At 40.6% G+C, this 19,315-nt stretch overlaps 1 long non-coding RNA gene across 1 annotated transcript in view; it reads right to left on the bottom strand.

Moving 5' to 3' along the window:
- LOC126108768 (uncharacterized) overlaps positions 1 to 18,190 on the bottom strand; it is a 48,359-nt gene extending 30,169 nt beyond the window's left edge. The window contains exon 1 of the long non-coding RNA XR_007523626.1: positions 18,099 to 18,190. This is a non-coding gene — a long non-coding RNA (uncharacterized LOC126108768). The remainder of the gene's footprint in view (positions 1 to 18,098) is intronic.
- Positions 18,191 to 19,315: the final 1,125 nt, after the last annotated feature.

Raw genomic sequence — 19,315 nt, 5'->3', positions numbered from 1 at the left:
CGTTTTCTGCGACAGTACATAAATTTTTGAGTGGCGGCATTAGCAGTGTACAGTGAACAATATTTTGTCATAAGTAAGTGACCATGCACATCAGACTACAGTGCAATGTAACGAACGTTTCTGTCTCTAATTGTAATATTTGGAACACACTGACGGAAAATAAATCACAACACGGAGAAGCATTTGTGCAACATAAACGAAAGTTGGTAAGCGTGATTGCTACGTCTGAAATATGTCTATTAAAATTTTGCGCTAGCCGCATAAGAGTGGCTCAAGTGATGCCATTATGAGGATTGAAATGAAGTTCGCTTTAAAAACACGCTGTAACAACCGTGAGCGTTTGTTATCTTTGAGACTGGACGTGGTGAGCTGATGGTAGTCAGGAAAGCCTTTAAGGGGCTCCGGAAAGGCTCAAAAATCATGAAAAGTTCAATTTTTACTTTTTTGCGTTTTCTGAATCTGCAGACTATTACCTTAATAGATGTATAATTTATTCAATTCCGAAGACTACAACTATTTTTAAATTTTTTTTTTAAATTTTTCTACATGGGCGTGACCCACTGTGGCGCTGTTAAACTGCTTTCAAATGGTGTTATTATTAACATCCGTGTTCATCAGGTACATTTTAGTGATGTGAGATAAAATATGTGTTGTGGCTAAACCTATTTTCAGAGACTTAGCAGCACCTCAACTGTTGAAAAAGTGTATTCACGGAAAAACTCAAAACCCCAATGAAAGTGCAAATAGTGTTATATGGTCGAGAATTCCCAAGACTGTATTTGTTGGAATAGAAACACTTCACTTTGGTGTGTATGATGCTGATGCGACTTTCAATGATGGCAATATTGTGAGGTGCAAGGTATTTAGAAATATGGGAATGAAGATAAGTTCTAACATGGTACGAGCGATGCTTCTTCGGGCTGCAGACAGGGCTGTAAAGAGTCTAGAAATACAAGCAAGAGTAAACAGGAGGAGGAACAAGAGGAAGCTGGAGGAGGAGTTTGCAGAGGATGAAGATAATCCATCCTATGGACCTGGAATGCACTAAAAAGTTAATCCAATCTTTGTCGCTCGATTCCCAAAACTTTTATTTTCTCATACTAATTACATGTTTTCTAAGGATCTTCCAAATATATTCGTTTCAAACTTTCAGTAAATGTTACACAGTACCTTCTGCATAATTTAACACAGCCTTTTTCAAAAAAAAAAAAACTGTATATTTTTTAATATATAAATAAAAAATGCAAAAAAATGTTGTGAATTTTCATTACAATTGAAAAAAAATCATCTTTAATAACTGAACTAAAATTTTGTAAAATCCCTGTGTTAAGTTGTAGCCCATATTCCAATAAATAATGTGTAAAAAGTTCAACTTCCTACCTCAAATACTTTGTGAGGAAAGATGTAATTTATAAGCGTTATTTTAACATTGCAAGTATAGGGCGTTCCGGAGGCCCTTAAGGCGACAAAGACGCCGTTACCAACACCTCACTGAACGAGCTGGTGTAACAGGGCTACGAGAGGCTGGAGGACTTGCCAGAATGTAGCCACTGTACGTGATCGCTGACAGAGGTGGTCACGGGGCAGTACGATCGCAAGAAGACCTGGCTCCTGATGGACACATGGCACTGCTGAGGGCAAAAACCATGCGTGTCCGGCGTATGGCTCTGGCGCATCGTACTCCATCTGTAGCAGCAATTTGAGCACCACAGCGACACAACGAACTGTTACAAATCTGTTACGTGAAGGACAGCTTCGTGCCAGTAGCTCCAACGAGCATCCACTCACCCCAAACCACCGCCATTTGCAACTGCAGTGGCGTCGAGCGAGAGCTCATTGGGAAGCTAGGGCGGAAGTCTGTCGTGTTTTCTCACGAAAGCTATTTCTGTCTGTGCCAATGATGGCCGTGTCTCGGCTAGAAGAAGGCCAGCTGTAGCTCTGCAGCCAACACCTGGACAACCTGGACCTGCACGCGGAATTATACTCTGGAATGCCATTTCGTATGACAAAGTCCAGTCCCGTAGTTATCCCACACATCTTGACAGCAAAGTTGTACATCAACCTGCTGATTCGACACGGTGTGCTACCAATAATGGACTGCACCCAGGTGTTTTCCAACACGATAACCCTCGCCCGCAATCCGCTGTTGTAACCCAACGTGCTCTAGAGAGCGCGACATGCTGCCTCGGACTGGTCGATTACCGAGGGAGGTGGCGCAGTGGTCAGAACGCTGGACTCGCATTCGCGAGGACGACGGTTCAATCCCGCGCCCTACCATCCTGATTTAGGTTTTCCGTGATTTCTCTACATCGCTCCTGGCAAATGTTCCTTTGCAAACGCACGGCCGACTCCCTTCCCTAATCCGATGAGGCCTATGACCTCGCTGTTTGGTCTCTTCCCCCAAACAACCCAACTCAACTGTGGTCGATCACCGTATCTGTTCCCAATCGAGCACATACGGGGCATGATCGGACGGTAACTCCATCATCATCATCATCATCCAGAAACAGCATTAACCGTCCCTGCGTTCACGGACAAAGGGCAATAGGCACGAAACTCGATCCGACAAAGTGACATCCGCCACCTGCACGACACGATGCATGCACGTCTGTATGCTTGACGATGCCAAAATCTATTTACTTCGACAGCACACCTAAGATGAAAAGTATAAACACACCAACGAACGGAAATTACTACGTGACTAGCAACTTCCAACCGAAAAATGATACAGCAGTACACTTTGATAACGAGCTTCTCCTGCAATGACAACTTACGTGCCCGAAGGAACACGAGACACTGTCAGAGGCAGCAGCCGTTGCTATGTCTCTTGGAAATATTTCGCTGAAACTGAGTAAAGGTTCCCAAATGCGCATACGCATTAACACTTGTGCTATGGAATCAATTTGCAAGTATTTTCCAGATTAAGATGATCAAAACAAACCGCCCCACTGTTTTTTTCCCCAAAGGATGGAGCTTCAAGAAGAATTACAGTTTGAAGGATCTTAGTGTTTTCTTATTTTTATCATTTCAAACACTGACCTACAGAATTTCCCCTGACAAAGGCAATTCAAACTTAACCTATTCAATTATTTCCCACAATATACAAGCCCAACGCAATCTGACTGCTATACAATGACATCGTGGCTTCAAATAATTAACACAAAAGAATGGCCTGTATTTCAAGAAATCCTAACAATAACCAACACTTTTTCATAAATCACTTTGCTCATAGAAAACCTTCATAACACGGACTACTGCAATTACAGAAGCAGCAACTACAGCCAGCTTAATAAACAATTCCAACTACTGGGAGGCATGTGGTTAGGAAATGAAAGATTTTGTTGAAGAGCAAATAATGTATTTAGCAGATCTTACCTTATTCATGTGACGTCTAGTTTCAAAAATTATGTAGTTGTCAAGAATTCCACTAACTACACATCACCAACTACATCCATCCTCATTTTACAATGCATGTCCTACAAACACCGAGTCTCCGCTGAGAGATAATATCCAAACCCGTCACTTTCTGGTCGCCAACTGCTACTCCCTCCGACCATCACGTCTCTTACCGAGGGCGCAGACAGCTGTCAGCAATATAAATACAGTCTACAGCGCTGCCAACAGAAACATACGAACAGGACTTACAAGTTCAATGACATGTGGCAGAATTTACGTGGGTGAACTTTCGTGGAATACACTCCACAGGTTCGTATGAATAAGCTGGCAAATCACGCCCAAATGTTTATGCTTGTAAGTTTGATCCACAGTTGGGTTCCACCTTCCGTAGTGTATGTGTCTATGACATTGTCATAGGTTCCAGTTATATCCAGCTAGAGCGGGCCGGAACAAAAATTACTGCAGTCAATCGAATAAAAAGATGCTTGGGAATTTCTAGGTACTAGGGGAATAAAAAGTTCTATTTCGAACGCAATTGAGGAAACCAGAAGAAAACTGGCACTTTGAGACGCCATTCATGTAACAATGCACGTAAAAATAATGGTTATGATAAAATTGATGTACTTTTTAATGCTGTCACGATCCGCTGTAAGTTTCATCAGTAAGTTTAACAGCGGGATAAATTTGCCACATATCTCCACCTGACTTAGAACCGACGTCATTTTAACGAATGCAGTTCAGTAATTCAACAGCTAATGGTACAAAATTCTTCAGGGAAATAATAGATGCAGGATTCGAAGGCAGTCTGCCTACGTAACCACTCACGAGGGATGCGGGCGAAGGTAACTTTTGCAAGTTACAATATCTCCGGATGTAATTAACATTTTACAATGCACCAAACGGCACTAATGATGTATTTCTTTATATGTTCAGATGTGCTAACAAAACTAACGTGGCTCCATTTAAAAAAAACGTAGGTTTGTGTTTAAAAAGCATACTTCCGTGCATTTTTGTATGGTTTGTATTAAACAATTACACTAGCCCCTCTCCTCACGTTCGGTCTGTGGAATCGGTTCGTCAGTATTTGATGTGGTTTACGAAATATATCCAGCGGTAACGTTAGGTGACTCACCCTGTATATCTTGTTTGGCTGAACAGAAAATATTTTCAAATGTTGAGCAAAATAATTAGTTGATACATAAGGATATCATGGGGAGAATGTTGAACTTGCAGTAAAATTGCCCGTTATGATTAAAGTAAGAGGAAACGCCATTCTCCTCGTATAAGCATCAGCTATTCATGTGATGTAAACTGAACATTCCTCAAGTCATGGTACTGTAGGGGTAACCTGTTTTAGGAGCTAATGTTTACTTCAGTAAGAGTAAGCACAATTCAATACCTCACCAATGAGAGTTAGTATAATTTGCAACACACTGACAAGGAACCAAGGAACGTTCGAATTTTTTTTTTTACGTTAAAGGACAACTCTGTTCTGACAATAAAAGTCAGTCATGGTTCACTTGAGCAAATTAAGTTCTCCGAGTTGCCACTATCCTCCATCAGCAATAGATCTTCTCATTTTCCGTCCGTTATTGTAGAAATGCCATTATATTCTGCTGGAAACTGAATGTAAATGAGAATGTTCATTGACATATGTATAACAAAGGCGGGCAGAGTCTTGAAACTGGGAAACATAATTAAGAAAATCAAGCGTGTTGTGGATGGCTCCACATATGCTCAGTTATATTCCCAACCTATGCCGGAGATTCTTGAGAGCCACGCAACGAAGGCTTATCTGGGGGATTACGCGGTTCGTCAAGCAAGGAGAGATAAGGTGGGTGCAGTGTTTGTGCGTTACGAACACTGTTTGCTTGCGTCTGTTACAGATTATGGCTCGAGTACAGGTCAAATACTGATCACGTAACCGCCGAATGGCGTTTCCAGTGTTCTGCAAGTCCACAATTCACGAGGCGACGTGTTTTGTGAAATTCTAAACAAGTTGGGTTACATTTCCACTGAAGTCACCAACTTAGGACGCTGGGAAGATCACGTGACGGTCCTCCGCACTCGTCCCACTTCTTTAAGACAACGAGCCGAGTTTTTCAGGGGTACTAAACGAATCCAGAAAGTGGTCAAGTCCTTAAGAATATTCTAGTCTGACCAGAGACTATTTAAGGAGACCTGGACGTAGTGTCTATTTTTTACTATTATTTTGAAATATAATAAGACGAAAACTGTAATAGATATTGAAGAGAAACTTTATCGAAATAATTGGTATATTGTGACCCCTATGTGACAAAAAATTAAATACTGCAGAATTCAAACTTGAGTGAAAATTAATTTTTATCTGACATTTACTTAAATGTAATTTTTATTTTAGGTACACTGTAGCTCCTCACTATTCGAAATAAAAGGTCAAAAAAATTATTCTTTTCTTATTAACTTGTTAGAACAATAAAGCAGGAAATTTACATCTTTGCCTGCGCATTTAAAAAATGTTTTCTAGAAGTCAGTTTTTTTCTCCTAATAACTGAATAGCGTATAACATGCTCCAGCTTAAAATGTTTAACACATTGTCGAATAAAGCTGGTTCAATGTTTAGGCAAGCACTGTATGATCACTCAAGCAAACTTTTGTTTGAAGCATTAATATTTTAGGAAATAATGCCAAGTATGCAGAAAGGTTAGTTACGGGAAATTGAAATTAAAAATTTGCCAGCAATTTCTTTCTCAATGATAATATGTCATATATAATCTTGTTGCTTCCGAGTATCGTTTTGATCTTTTTTAGTTTTTTTTCTTTGTTATTCTGGTGTCCATTGTCACGCTTTCAGCATCTGTTCCAGGGAGACGTCGTTTGTCCACTCGTATTTTTTATGTTCGCACCAGTTTTCATGCCTGGTCTGCCTGTGGTTTTTAATCTGCTTGTTATTCGAACTTTAAAACATATAATGGCATCGATGACACAGCGTGAAAATCTGACATGCCAATTAAACACAGTTTGTGGCGAGTGGTCCCAAGTGCAATCTGACCTTTCACTTTGATTCTGCGGTTTGTCAAGCAAAAGTTATTCTTAGCGTTTAGAATCTGTATATATTGGCTTTAGTTCTTCCGTAACTGTTTCTGGCATGGGGTGTGCGTACGTTTGTCCATTTGCTTGAGAGCTATTTTACTTGGGCCACGAAAGTATTTCCTTTTGGGCAGAGGCTTTCTTTTTGATACACTAACGCGTTGTTCGAAATGGTATTATTGTAAAATATACAACGGCTATTAAAACATCTTTTCGATTTTTCGCTGCAAAATCTTTGACATACGCCTAAAAAACTCAGGACAACAAGTCCAGGACACGAACGCGCGCGAAAAACTGAACTATTAGAAAGCTCTCGCTGGAACTATCGGACAGCGACTGCCAACGAAAATCCACCCCTAGTACAAAGAGCCGGCCGCTGTGGTCGAGCGGTTATAGGCTCTTCAGTCCGGAACCGCGCAACTGCTACGGTCGCAGGTTCGAATCCTGCCTCGGGCATGGATGTGTGTGTTGTCCTTCGGTTAGTTAGGTTTAAGTAGTTGTAAGTCTAGGGGACTGATGACCTCAGATGTTAAGTCCCATAGTGCTCAGCGCCATTTGAATTATTTTTTAAGTACGAAGAGCAGATAACGTGTATCCCATCCTTTAATACCTCCATGGCCGTGACAGCTGGTTCCTCTCGGGCTGGCCGCATTACGGTGGCAAACCGCCGCTCCGTACTGCCAACGGATTTCCACACAGCTGCCACGCACAGGCGTGTAACGCTAGCGAAATGAGGGATGCTCAACTACCTGACCTACCGATAGATGGCTCTAGCGTCAAGCTACCGCTAGCTTTAGACTCCTGTGTTTATGCGCCACAGAAATAGGTGCCCATTTACAACAGGAACAGTACGTAACAGTATACCTTCATTTAGCTGCTAACGACTCTTCACTGGCCGTATCCGTCAAAACCACAGTTAACCTATCTTCTCTGGTGATGTAGTTAATTTTCTTAGCTGCGAATGTTGATTCGTCGCGAATGATGATGTCGATCCTTTGCTTGAATCTATTCCGAGTGATTTTGTTATATTTTTAGTTCCCTTGCCCGTCAAACTATTTCTTCTCCAATAGTTACACACCATTTTTGTGTATATGACGGTCTTGATCCATATTGTAGTACTTTACTTATAATTACAATGCCCAAATATTCTTAATGACGTCGTAGCGCAACGACTACAGTTTTTGCTAGTAATGTCAAGGTTCTGGTTTCAATACCCAGTCAGTACTTACTGAGGTTTTTTATCTGGTGGAAAGATGTGGAAGGAGGTTCCTTCTGCCTTGGGAAACCAACAGAAAACCTACTTGAATATAAAAGGTGCAAAACTGACGCGCAAATCGCTAGAAGCATCAGCCTTTATTTTTTTGGGTCAGTGAGCGAGATGCTCTATGCATTACAACTACATATCTTATTCTTTCCAAGATTCCAGACCAGTTTACAGAATTTAGGTCGAAACTGTGTGGCGGAACTAGAAAGGGAACCTTTCCTCGCAAGATTTTTTCACTATAGTTGGGGGTCAAGCCTGTTCTGCGCATCTGCGTCACGCATTCTCCGACAACCAATATGCATTCAGAACTGTTCTCATATCTCTGCTGTGAAAGTGGTTGCCATCGTGAGCATTAAACACGACCGTAGCGAGTTATTCGGTAAACTTTTATTCCATTTCTTGCGATTTGGTACTGCCGATGGTAGAGGTAAGCAACAAATTCCGCACAGGCAAGTGAGAATCATAATTTGCAGTAAACACGCTTCTTTTTGCGCAGAGCACGTGTATGCGCTTACGGCAATCGTCGCTTGAAACCGACCACATCTCGATCTGCGCGAACAGCTATCATTCATGGATCAGACTATAGATGTATAGAATAAAAAGGAATTTGATTTTGTTTCTCGCTCCGTATTACAGGCGTCGCAAAGGATCATGGTAACGTGACCGTAGAGTCATCTATCGTTTGATTCTGTAGTTGAGCGTGACCCGAGTTTCGACCATAAATATAATAGACTGGCCCTGACGTCATTTTCGTGGCTCCAACATCTCTGGGCTAAAGTCACATGACTGTTGGCAAAACGTGGTTGTTTCGTGTTGCACTTATGGCTGTACCCAGCGTTTTGTCGGGGTAAATGGCATTACATTTCACGTATAAGTGTTTCTATGATAGTACAGATGCGTTTATTGAAATCTGCTGAAGTGACTTACGTTTTTTACACTTGAAATAGAGTATCACGTAAATTAAAGTGTTGAAAGTGATGGCTGTAAAGTCAGAGTCATATTACATTTTGGAAAGTTTCTGTGATGATTCGGTTACAGATGTAAGTATAACTGTTTCTCGTTCCTACTCGTGGGTTCCCTAAGGATGAAAACCGAAGGCACATTTGGATACAGGCCCTGAAACGGAAAAAAATTTTAAGCCATCTGCACATACGCGCCTTTTTGTATATACAAGTGAGATTATAAGAAGGTAGAGCACCTATAGTCGACACATGAAGAGAATTTTTTTCTACCTTCTAATACTATTAAATAAATGTAGGCTCCAAAATTATTTTCTGAAACTTCAAAGTCACCTTTCATCTAAAATATCATTTTCTTAAAACTGATAGTTTAAACTTTTGTAAAAATAGTAGGAACTGAACCTTTGAAGTGCACCTAAAATTGATACTCTAAAATGGACCTGCTCCTAAAGTCGACAATTTTGGCACCTATAGTTGACATAATTCCCAATCCCATTTTCTTTTGTAAGTGACTAGAGGTCAAAACGCGGCGAATCCAATGTTTAAAGTTTTGACACGAGCACACTCTTACTGTTTAAAAGAATTTTAACGACATTTTACTTTAATCGATAGTTTATAGTAACTTCGTCCCGCTGCCCACCAGAGGGGCGTTCGATGTATCTGTTAGATTTTATAAATGGTACTGTGAACAAATCCAGGTGAAATGTAGTTCTGACACAATTTTTCGCAAATGAAAAAGCAATTTTTGTTGGAAGCGTTTGGCAGTCAATTGAGAAATGTGGGTAAAATACGATACAAACATAGGATGGCAGACCGCTGGTTTGAAATCCCGCCACGTTTTGCCAACAGTCACGTGGTTTATGTTGGAGCCACACCAGCCCTATAGCTTCTGCACAGCAAGGCCAGTCTACTAGTATCTATGGTCGAAGGACCCGAGACACCTGCACTCGTAAAGGATCATGGTAGCTTGACGCTAGAGCCATCTGTCGGTAGGTCAGGTAGTTGAGCATCCCTCACTTCGCTAGCTTTACACGCCTGTCTCCCACGCTTGCAGCGAGCGTGTATACTGCAGCATCCATCGGTCCATCGCCAAACGCACGGCCCCCCACCCCCCCTCCCCACGCCTAGTTGTCAGACCAGTCGTCTGGTGTCTGGGGGCGGATTAGGGGAGGGCGAAGTGAGCGTGGGAAAGCAGGGGGGGGGGGGGGGGAGAGGGGCATCCACCTGGCCTCGCTAAATCGTTAACGGTCGAGCTATCCGACCACGCATCACAACGCTGCTCGGAACACATCCAAACCTACAGCGTTGATTCTCAAGTATTTTGGATAAATATGAAAGCTTCTCCAAGTCACTACACTGCAGAGTTCAGGACTCATTTTAGATTACAACGTAGTGATGCGGACTTTCTGAAATAAGACATTCAAGCTTCACTTCAGACACAGTAATTGCAACCTTAAAAGTTATTAACCAGTGTTCAAACTTCACTGATGAAGTTGCCAGGCGAAAGAAATATAAGACGTTAGTGCACACCATAGGTTCACCTAGATGGGAAAAGTTTTTGCATTTGCTCCAGAATAGCCAGGTACTGCTTTAACCTATTCACCTTAACACTAGCGACAGTGAATTGAAAACAGTCGAAGAATTACAATCGATTACCTTAGGATTTCCAACAGAACATAATACAATGAAACTGTTTTCTGGAAACAGTCTTAAATGATTGATTACGTGATTTTATGCTCCCAACGTGCTTTTTTCCCTCTTGAATTTCAATATTATTCTAAAAAACGGAAATTAAATTCAAATAATTCGAACGCCCGCTAGAAAGCTCCACTGGAGCCACAATGCTAATTCACGGTGATGTCTTGTTTTCGAATTTACGTTTCGGAAAATGAGTTGCAAATGGTATGTAGTAACATACTGTACAATTATATCTATAAAAACAGAGCAGTTCTCGAAGAGTCCGGGAAATGTGAAGCTCTGCCTCATTCCCGGATGACTGACAAAGGATCATTCTAGGCTGCCCTGTCTCCGTGTAGATACGTGTCGTCTTCCAAGCACCGGACCCCTCGCTACATCGGCATTATCTCGAAGCCCTTTAGTCCATCTCCTTTGTGGAAGCATCAACACCGTAAAGACGTCCTTCTGCCTTAGATACCCTAACTCCGTTTTCAAAGGGAGCAATTATTCTCTCGCGAACATTCACATCAGCTATTTTGAACAACTATTACGTATTTTTTCGCGCTGTCAAAGACATGGTATGAAGCGCTGTCGATAAACAATGTGTAATTGCGGTGAAAAAACTGTGTTTTAATATTGTACTTTAGCGTTTTCTCCTCGCGTGCTACTGAGAGTGTTGAGATAATTGTTCCTGTACGGACGCATTTTGTCATTGCTCCACAACTCTAGACATTTTATTACATACTGAACATAGGCAGATGTAAAGAGGCGCATCGATGTACTGATTTACATTAATATACTACCAAGCAACAAATATTATTTACATGCAACTGTCTTAATAATTTATGTGCATATGTGAGTTCTTGAATATGTATTTCATTAATCTCTGTATTTTTTCATTTTAGTTATTTCAACAATGATGTAATCGGCTGCGACATGGGAGAGGTTTGTGAGCAATCTGATGAAAAATTGCAAAGTCCTATCATAAAAGAACCGTAAGTCAATCTTCACGGCAATTTTATTGCAAGAAGTGCGATATTTTGTTTTGGGAACTTGCAAGGCACACGGTAATGCAGAAATATTTAGCAAACGCACGACCTCAGCCGCCAATGCCATTGTTCGCACGCCAGACAATGCCGTAGGAAACAATATTGTTTAATCTTAATACTTTGAAATAATATTAATTAACTGATCCGTATTCTCATCCTCACATGCAGAAGAACATTATTATTTATAGTATGCCAGTCAACCGATACGTTTCTCTTAGGCGAAAAGTATAGAGACGCCAAGTGACGATCGAAGTAATAAATAAACACATCCATTCTCAATATTTATAGTACGACCGTTTGCCTGCTTGTTTAAACGTTAGACGATTGTAAAATGGAATCTTTTGAAAAAATGTGGACCCTAGAAAAGCCTCTAACTGCACAATTTGTAGCGAAATATCGTTTAAAATGTTACCTACGCAGGTCTAAACAAAACAAAAATGACAACTGACTGCAGTTAGACCTTTGCGTCAGTCTATCCACCCAGCCATTGCAACAAATGCGAAACTCTCTTTGTTGTAATTCTACCGACGAAGTTACTATATTTCAACAACGTCGACGTGCTCGAATAATAATTTTCAAAAGAAACGATACGACCAGTTAAATTGCAATGACTCTCGACGTATTCTGTCTGCTAACTATCATATTGCTTCTCTTTGACGAAGCTGTAGCTTCACAGACCGCCACAGTTGCTAACGCCGGCACTTCTGAACGGAGTATGCGCAATGCTCTGGCCTTTAAATTACTTGGGCGGGGCAAACTTTTTGCCTCGCATTGCACCTAAGTATGTAACGCGAAAGAACCTGCAATCAGTGTTTTGCAATGTAAAACATAGATTACACACCCTGAGTACCTCACACTCGTGACCACGCACGGGGTACATCATTCCGCCGACTTCCACGGCCTTCGCGAGCAAAGTCTGCTGCACTGTGCTGCGGTCGTTGCAGTATCGATAGGCAACCGTCATGTTTTCGCTGACGTTCTGACGGTGCCAAAAGTTTTACTGAATTATTGGATGTGCCACATTTACTTCGACAAAGGTGGCCTTTATGGGGGAATTTCATTCACTCAAAGTATGGTAACTACGTCACCAGCCGTGCTTTCAGTCTTAGTTTGCTTGCAACACATTGAATAACTTTCATTAAACAACAGTACAGGTCAGAGGTAAAATGCAATTTTCTTCCGTCTACTGCTTCACTTATTAGCAAACTGAATTAATTAGACGTAAGTGACGTCAATAGAAGAATGTACTAATTCATCTGTCTTTTGATGTCACTAAAAACAGATAGAAAAGATCCTGTTCGTCTCAGATTAAACAAAAAATATCGAGAAACTACAACATTCGTCTGTAGCTGGCCTCTTGATGAAAGTCATCGGCATAATTACTTCCGCTAAAAGTTAACGGATGTTAGGTAACAGTAAATAGATTTTGGTACATAAAGTCTACATATTCCAGACAAAAAGACGGAACACAGACAACAGATAAATATGCCATTGGATGTAGAGTATTCTGTGTCACGCAACTTCGAGCATATCGGGTCCATAGATTGTACAGAGACGACTCGGATTACAGAATACGGGGAATGGCTCACATCTTACTTTAACAATAGACAGCAGAATGTCAATATTCAGTGTTGAAAATTCTGTGATCTGCGGTCTGAGTGGGGTACGACAAAACGGGGGGGGGGGGGGGGGGTGTTTCGGCCACTCTGTACCTTATTTATATAAAAATGCCCTCTTGTACTACACGTAATTTTAAAATGTTTGTTTGTTGATGACACTTGCTTGGTAGTAAAGGATTTTGTGTGCAATATGGGCCCAGTTTCAAATAGTGCAATTCATGACACGTTCGTGGCTCGTAGAAAATAAACGCCGAGTCACAGTAAGACTCAGTTTTTACAGTTTCTAACACACAATTCAACAAAACCCCACGTTTTAATTTCACAGAATGGGCATATGATTAGTGAAACTGAACAGTTCAAATTTCTAGGTCTTCGAATAGATAGGAAACTGTCGTGGAAAGCCATCGTTCATGATCTTGTTCAAAGACTTGTGCGGTCATTTTTACTATTCCAACGGTATCTGATGTGAGTGATCGTTCGACACGAAAACCTGTCTACTTTGCTTATTTTCATTCGCTTATGTCCTATGGTGTAATATTTTGGGGTAACTCTCGACTAAAAGGATATTTTTTTGGCTCAGAAACTGCCAGTTCGAGCAATAAGTGGTAAGTTTTCGAACATTTTTGTCGACCCCTGTTCGCTAGTCTGGGTATTTTGACATTGTATATATATATTCTTTACTATCGTTTCTTGTTAACAATGTCAGCTTATACCCAAGAATTAGCAGCTTTCACTCACTTAATACTAGGCAGAAATCCAGCCTGTATTTGCATCGCACTTCCTTAACCCTTGTGCGGCAAGGTGTGCAGTATACTGCTGCATCCATTTTCAGTAAGCTACCAAAAGAATTCAAAAATCTTAGCAGTAATACACGCGCTTCCAAATCGAAACTGGGGAGTTTCCTTATGTGTCACTCCTATCCTCTTGAGGAGTTCCTTGAAAAATTAAGCTCATTCTTACGTTGTATCGTTGATTCAGTTCAACTTACGGCGTGAATTTTTGGGTTCATAGACATTTTATTTTATCTGTTATTACTTTTATGTTGAAATTAGAAGTACTAACATGTTCAACGAACATGAGAGATCTGCTCCTCAATTTGGCCCTACTGAACTGGGCGTGTAAATAAATAAAATCCGACTGCGAAAATAATTTCAATGAGACAGCAACAATCAAGCCATGGTATCAGCTGAGGTGTACCACACGCAAGGCAACTAGCAACTACATTCTTAAAGCACTCTGTGAATGAAGTTCGATAGGTTAGTTAAAGTCTAAGTATTTATATATATAAGAGACTAATACTGGAATTCAGTCATCGAAAAGTAGTAATGCGAAGCTAAGACGTGATTATTACTATTATTTTTAACGAAACAGTTTCCTGAAAATGTAGGTTGGTCTAGACATTAATACTGCACACGAAACGTACTAGCAATTACGAATATGAACAACCATGAACTGAATAATGGAATGACGACAATGAAGATTTGTGTCGGACCGGGAGGCGAAGGCGGATTTGCCGCCTATTGTGAGTGGTCGCCTTGCTATTAGGCTGTTTGAGCTCGACTCTCAGCCACACCCGAGCTTCCAAATGTCGCCACCATATGTCAACAATCTGTACTCGTTTCATTGTGTATATTCCCGAGGAGCGGCACATGTTAATTTAAAGTCGTTTGCCGGGTGTCTGTGTATAAATACGGCGCTGCAGTGCCCTTGCTGTTCAGGAATACGATGCAATGTTCCTTCGGTCAAGCATGCCCGGAGAACATAGGCACTGCAATATCGCATTAATACTGCACGTCCTTCATGGCTTAAATGGGCACCTTGTAAGTTACCTAGAGGAAGCTACACGAGAGAAACTTAAGAAGCCGTCACTGCTGAATTCAAGTCGTTTAAGGGGAGTAGAACGGAAATTTTTTCACATCCTCGAATTTTTATCTCATCATAAATTTTCCGAATAAAATTATAAACTCACATGGGAAGAATTTTATTTTCTATTAATACAATCTACACCGGCTGAAAATGTTAAAATTTTTTGGTGCATTACTTCAAGATCTAATAAAATCGGTAATTTTTTTTTGTAGAAGGCTGTAGATTGCCGTGTTGGTCATTTCCATAAGAGGATGGGCACCAAGTTGAGGAAGTTGACAATGTTTGAGAAACAAGAAACTTCCTGGCGGAAAACCGTACGAGGCAGGGTGGCAGGCAAAATAATTGATGAACTACAGCAGTATTATGCGATGTCCATTAGAAATAATACTAAGGATTAGGTTGAAAATGAAGCAGGCAGTGTGGGCTACCTTCTTCCACAGCCTGTCAACTGATGTAAAACCTAATTCATGGTGCAATTACCGCAATACCCCCAGAACTCAGTTCATACAGCCATAAACATTCCATCCCAGAAGCAGTCACGGATATCATAAAACCTATTTACAGAGACCTAGCAAATCCTGAATTACTGCATGGTCAGACTCAAAATCCCGAGCAGGCGTACAGTAATCGCTTACCAAGAAATGTTTTTGTTGGAATAAAGACACTAAAGTGGGAGGGAGGGGGGTCTGTCTGATCCTGTTATTGCTTTTAATGATGGCAACATTAGTAGGGTGAAAGTGCCACAGCATAGGAATAGGAATTAATCCCGCAACAAACTGCATCAGAGAACTTTAACGGACGGCCAACATTCGCATTGATAAAGCAGAGTATGGAGCACAGCTGGCCACTAAGGAGTCCAGAAAGAAAAAACTTGAAAAAGATCAAGAGGATGATATACAGTAAGGTGCAGGGTGCTTCTGAGCGACTAAAAATAAAAAAAATTAAGCATATATTGAGTTACAGTCTTTTAAAACTTTAGAAGTCGTTCCTGAAAATTTACATTTTCATTTTTCCCTAAATCTCAGAAACCACTTCGAGTCGAGTATTCAATTTTTCAGGGAGTAATAACATACATATCCTGAGTCTACTGAACTAAAAGAAAAACATGTTATGTATAATTAAAATTATTTAGGATAGTGTACAATGTTATATCTTTGCTCGACGAAGGTATCTATTTTCGTTATTCGTCATAGTTACTGTGGTGCACGAAATTGAGTACATGGCTGCACGACATTTTTAAGAACTTGCAGAGGTAAAACCACATTGCATAGACTTTCCGTATAGTTCATTTAAAACCATACATTGTTGCGTATGAAATGTAATCAATATATCTAAATTGTATTTAAAGTTGAGACAGAAACGACGTCTCTCTTCATTATCGGGATACTGATTGTTGTATCCGCGGATACCTTTCCTGCGCTTCGGGAATCAAGTGGTCGTAAAAATCTTATCTCAAACGGTTCAAGATATCGAAACGACGATTTTTGTAAATGACAGCAATCAGAAAGGACTGTTTTATCGTATGATTAACGCTCGATACGTGTTAGTACACGCGTGAGCAGAGCGAAAACAACACTTTCTATAAATTATACCGTGAGGTTTTGTGCGAATTTTCATACCAAAAAAGGGCAACAGGTAAACGACGTATCAAAGCGACCAGCGTGAGATCCAGTTTTGCATCAATATATTTAACTGCTTGAAAGTAATCAGGGTACTTAACGAAAACTTAATGAGTTCAGGGAAAATTGAAATATTCCACGTAATGCTGCTGCCAAGCTACGTAAATGAAGTGTTAAAAATTTAATATATTCAAGGTCTAGCTATTTTGCAAGTAAGATACACTGGTGCGCTATTTAAATGTCAAAAAGGCTTCCTTGAAATCAAGTACCAAAGTTCGAATTTTCGAGAACAGAAAAATGTTCGGAAGGCAAACGAGGAGCAATATCATGCTTTCTGATTAACACTTTAAAATAAAAAATGAAAGACATCTGTCAAATATTTTATGAAATGATTTGTGTAAAAGAAACAAGTACAGTAGAGAAACGTTCGAAGTGCCTTTGAATGATGCTCGAAATCATGACTAGAAAATGATCATCATCGTCATCATGCTTGCTTTGTGGGGCGCTCAACTGCGCTTGTTACCAGCGCCCGTACAAATTCCCAAACTTGGCTCAGCCCGGTCTCGCCACTTTCATGAATGATGATGAAACGATGAGGACAATACAAACACCCAGTCGTCACGAGATAGATGAAAATCCCTGACCCCGCCGGGAATCGAAACCAAAAGAAAATGAGGTGCGCCCAAAGTTTCCCTAATATTTTTGCATTTCATACTTTTAGGCAAATCATTTCACACAACGTTTGATTTCCTTTTCAAAAATTTTGTACACTTTACTTTCACAGACTATTTAGATTAATTGAAACACTTGGCCTTAACACTAACTGCTAATGAATTACGTTCGCATCATCAAAAATCTGTAAAATTTCATGGTTCATTGTAATTTATTGGGAATTTAATGTGTGTTATATACTGGGATACGTGCGTATACACTTTGAGATCAAGTTCTTTGGCAAGACCTCAAAAATATAGTTAGCGATGCAATGTAACAGTATATATAAAGCTTAGCATATGGAATTGTAACTGAGTCAGTTAAAATATAAAAAGTACGTGGTACGCCGCTGCAACGATACCGCTGCTAGCTGTTAGTTGCTGCAGCCATTTTGTGTATCTGCGTATTTAGGGTACTTAGTCAATCTTCAACATTTATCGGCTGTTAAAACTTTTTGATCATGTAAAAACCATTCGTCTTTAATTTATTGACGAGATAATCGAATGCTCCTGGTCATTCACGGTTATTCGAAGAATTTGTCTGATAGTCTTTGTAGTTGATATATATGAAATTCCCCATGGAGATTCCTCCCTTTGCAAATTTCATGCACAGAATTCGTTTTCGCTTTATTTTCTGAAGAAAACCTAATTTTGTATGCTTACTCTCCAGGTGCGGTATTCTACAGCCTAGGGGCGCTCTTTTATAGAAACAGCTGGCCGGCTAAAGCAGCCATCTTGTAGCGCAACATGGCCGCTCGCACACATGCTGCTGCTTTGTGCACCAGTACTAAGTACTTCTAAATTTCACTTGGTAATGCGGCACGTTGCAAAATGTGCACAGAAGAGGGCTAGCTAGCTCAGCGCTCCTACCTGCTGTGTGTTCACACGTCCTGCTGAGCAGAGATGAAACGCAACGCTGTCTGCCGTTAACACTTCTTACTGCTGCCACGTCTCTCGAGCAACTGTTCTACGACAGGCAACGCCGCAGTTGGAACGTCACGTGATTCCCCCCCCCCCCCCCAACTCACAGCCTGCGCGATGCGTGACCTTCGTACCTTGCAGCTTCGCAGCTAGCCGACCCGACACTTCTGCATAGGCATGGTCGAAATGGCGATTTTCCGGTATCAGTGATATCTGTAAATGCTACCTTTTAGTAACTGCGATTCTTAACTGTGATTTGTCGCAGTTAAGAATGGCAGTTAAGCCGGTATTACACTATCAAATTTCTTTGTCAAAGATTTCATCAAAGATGTGATCAAATATTCCGTCAAATATATTTGACAAAGATCTTTGACATAGCGCTAGAAGGGGTATTACACTGTCATCAAATTTTTCGTCAAAGTTCAAGATGGCTGACAACAACTTGTTATTAACCGCAGCAGTTGTACGTACCCCAATTTCATTGTGTGCACATGCGGAAAAGAAGTGGGGGAAAAAATGGAACCATACATACGAGGTTGACAGTCTTAAAAGTCCTGGGATTACAACTTGATAATAAATTCAGTTGGGAGGAGCACATCCCAGAACTGCAGAAACGCCTTAGCAAATCTGTTTGCAATTCGAGTGTTAGCAGATAGAGGCAACATAAAAATGAAAAAGCTTGCATACTTTCATTCCATAGTGTCATATGGTATAATATTTTGGGGTAAATCTTAAAGTCAAACAAAAGTTTTCAGAGTCCAAAAGCGTGTAATACGTATTTGTGGAGTAAATTCACGGACGTCCTGTAGAAACCTCTTCAAAGAAGAAAAAAATTGACATGTTCCACATCCACGAGGATCCGCTCAGCACGGATCTATGGAACGAAAAACTAATCTAATCTGGGTGAAGCCGTGGGTTTTACGACGACACGATAAAAGCATATAACAAAACTTCTTACGTGAGCTTACAGTGGAAGACGTCAAGTGGTACATCAATTACTTAAGAATGGATGAGCATACATTTCTGTATGTGCTCAGTGAAGTGTATCCTCATATCACAAAGCACAATATTCACTTAAGAACTGCTACATCTGCAGAAGACAGGCTCACTGTAACACTCCGATTCCTTGCTACAGGAGAGAGTTGGGTTAGGTTAGGTCAGGTCAG

The sequence above is a fragment of the Schistocerca cancellata genome, chromosome 11 (assembly GCF_023864275.1).
Source record: "Schistocerca cancellata isolate TAMUIC-IGC-003103 chromosome 11, iqSchCanc2.1, whole genome shotgun sequence".
In the NCBI taxonomy this organism is placed as follows: domain Eukaryota; kingdom Metazoa; phylum Arthropoda; class Insecta; order Orthoptera; family Acrididae; genus Schistocerca; species Schistocerca cancellata.
This window is presented reverse-complemented; position numbering and strand designations above follow the sequence as displayed.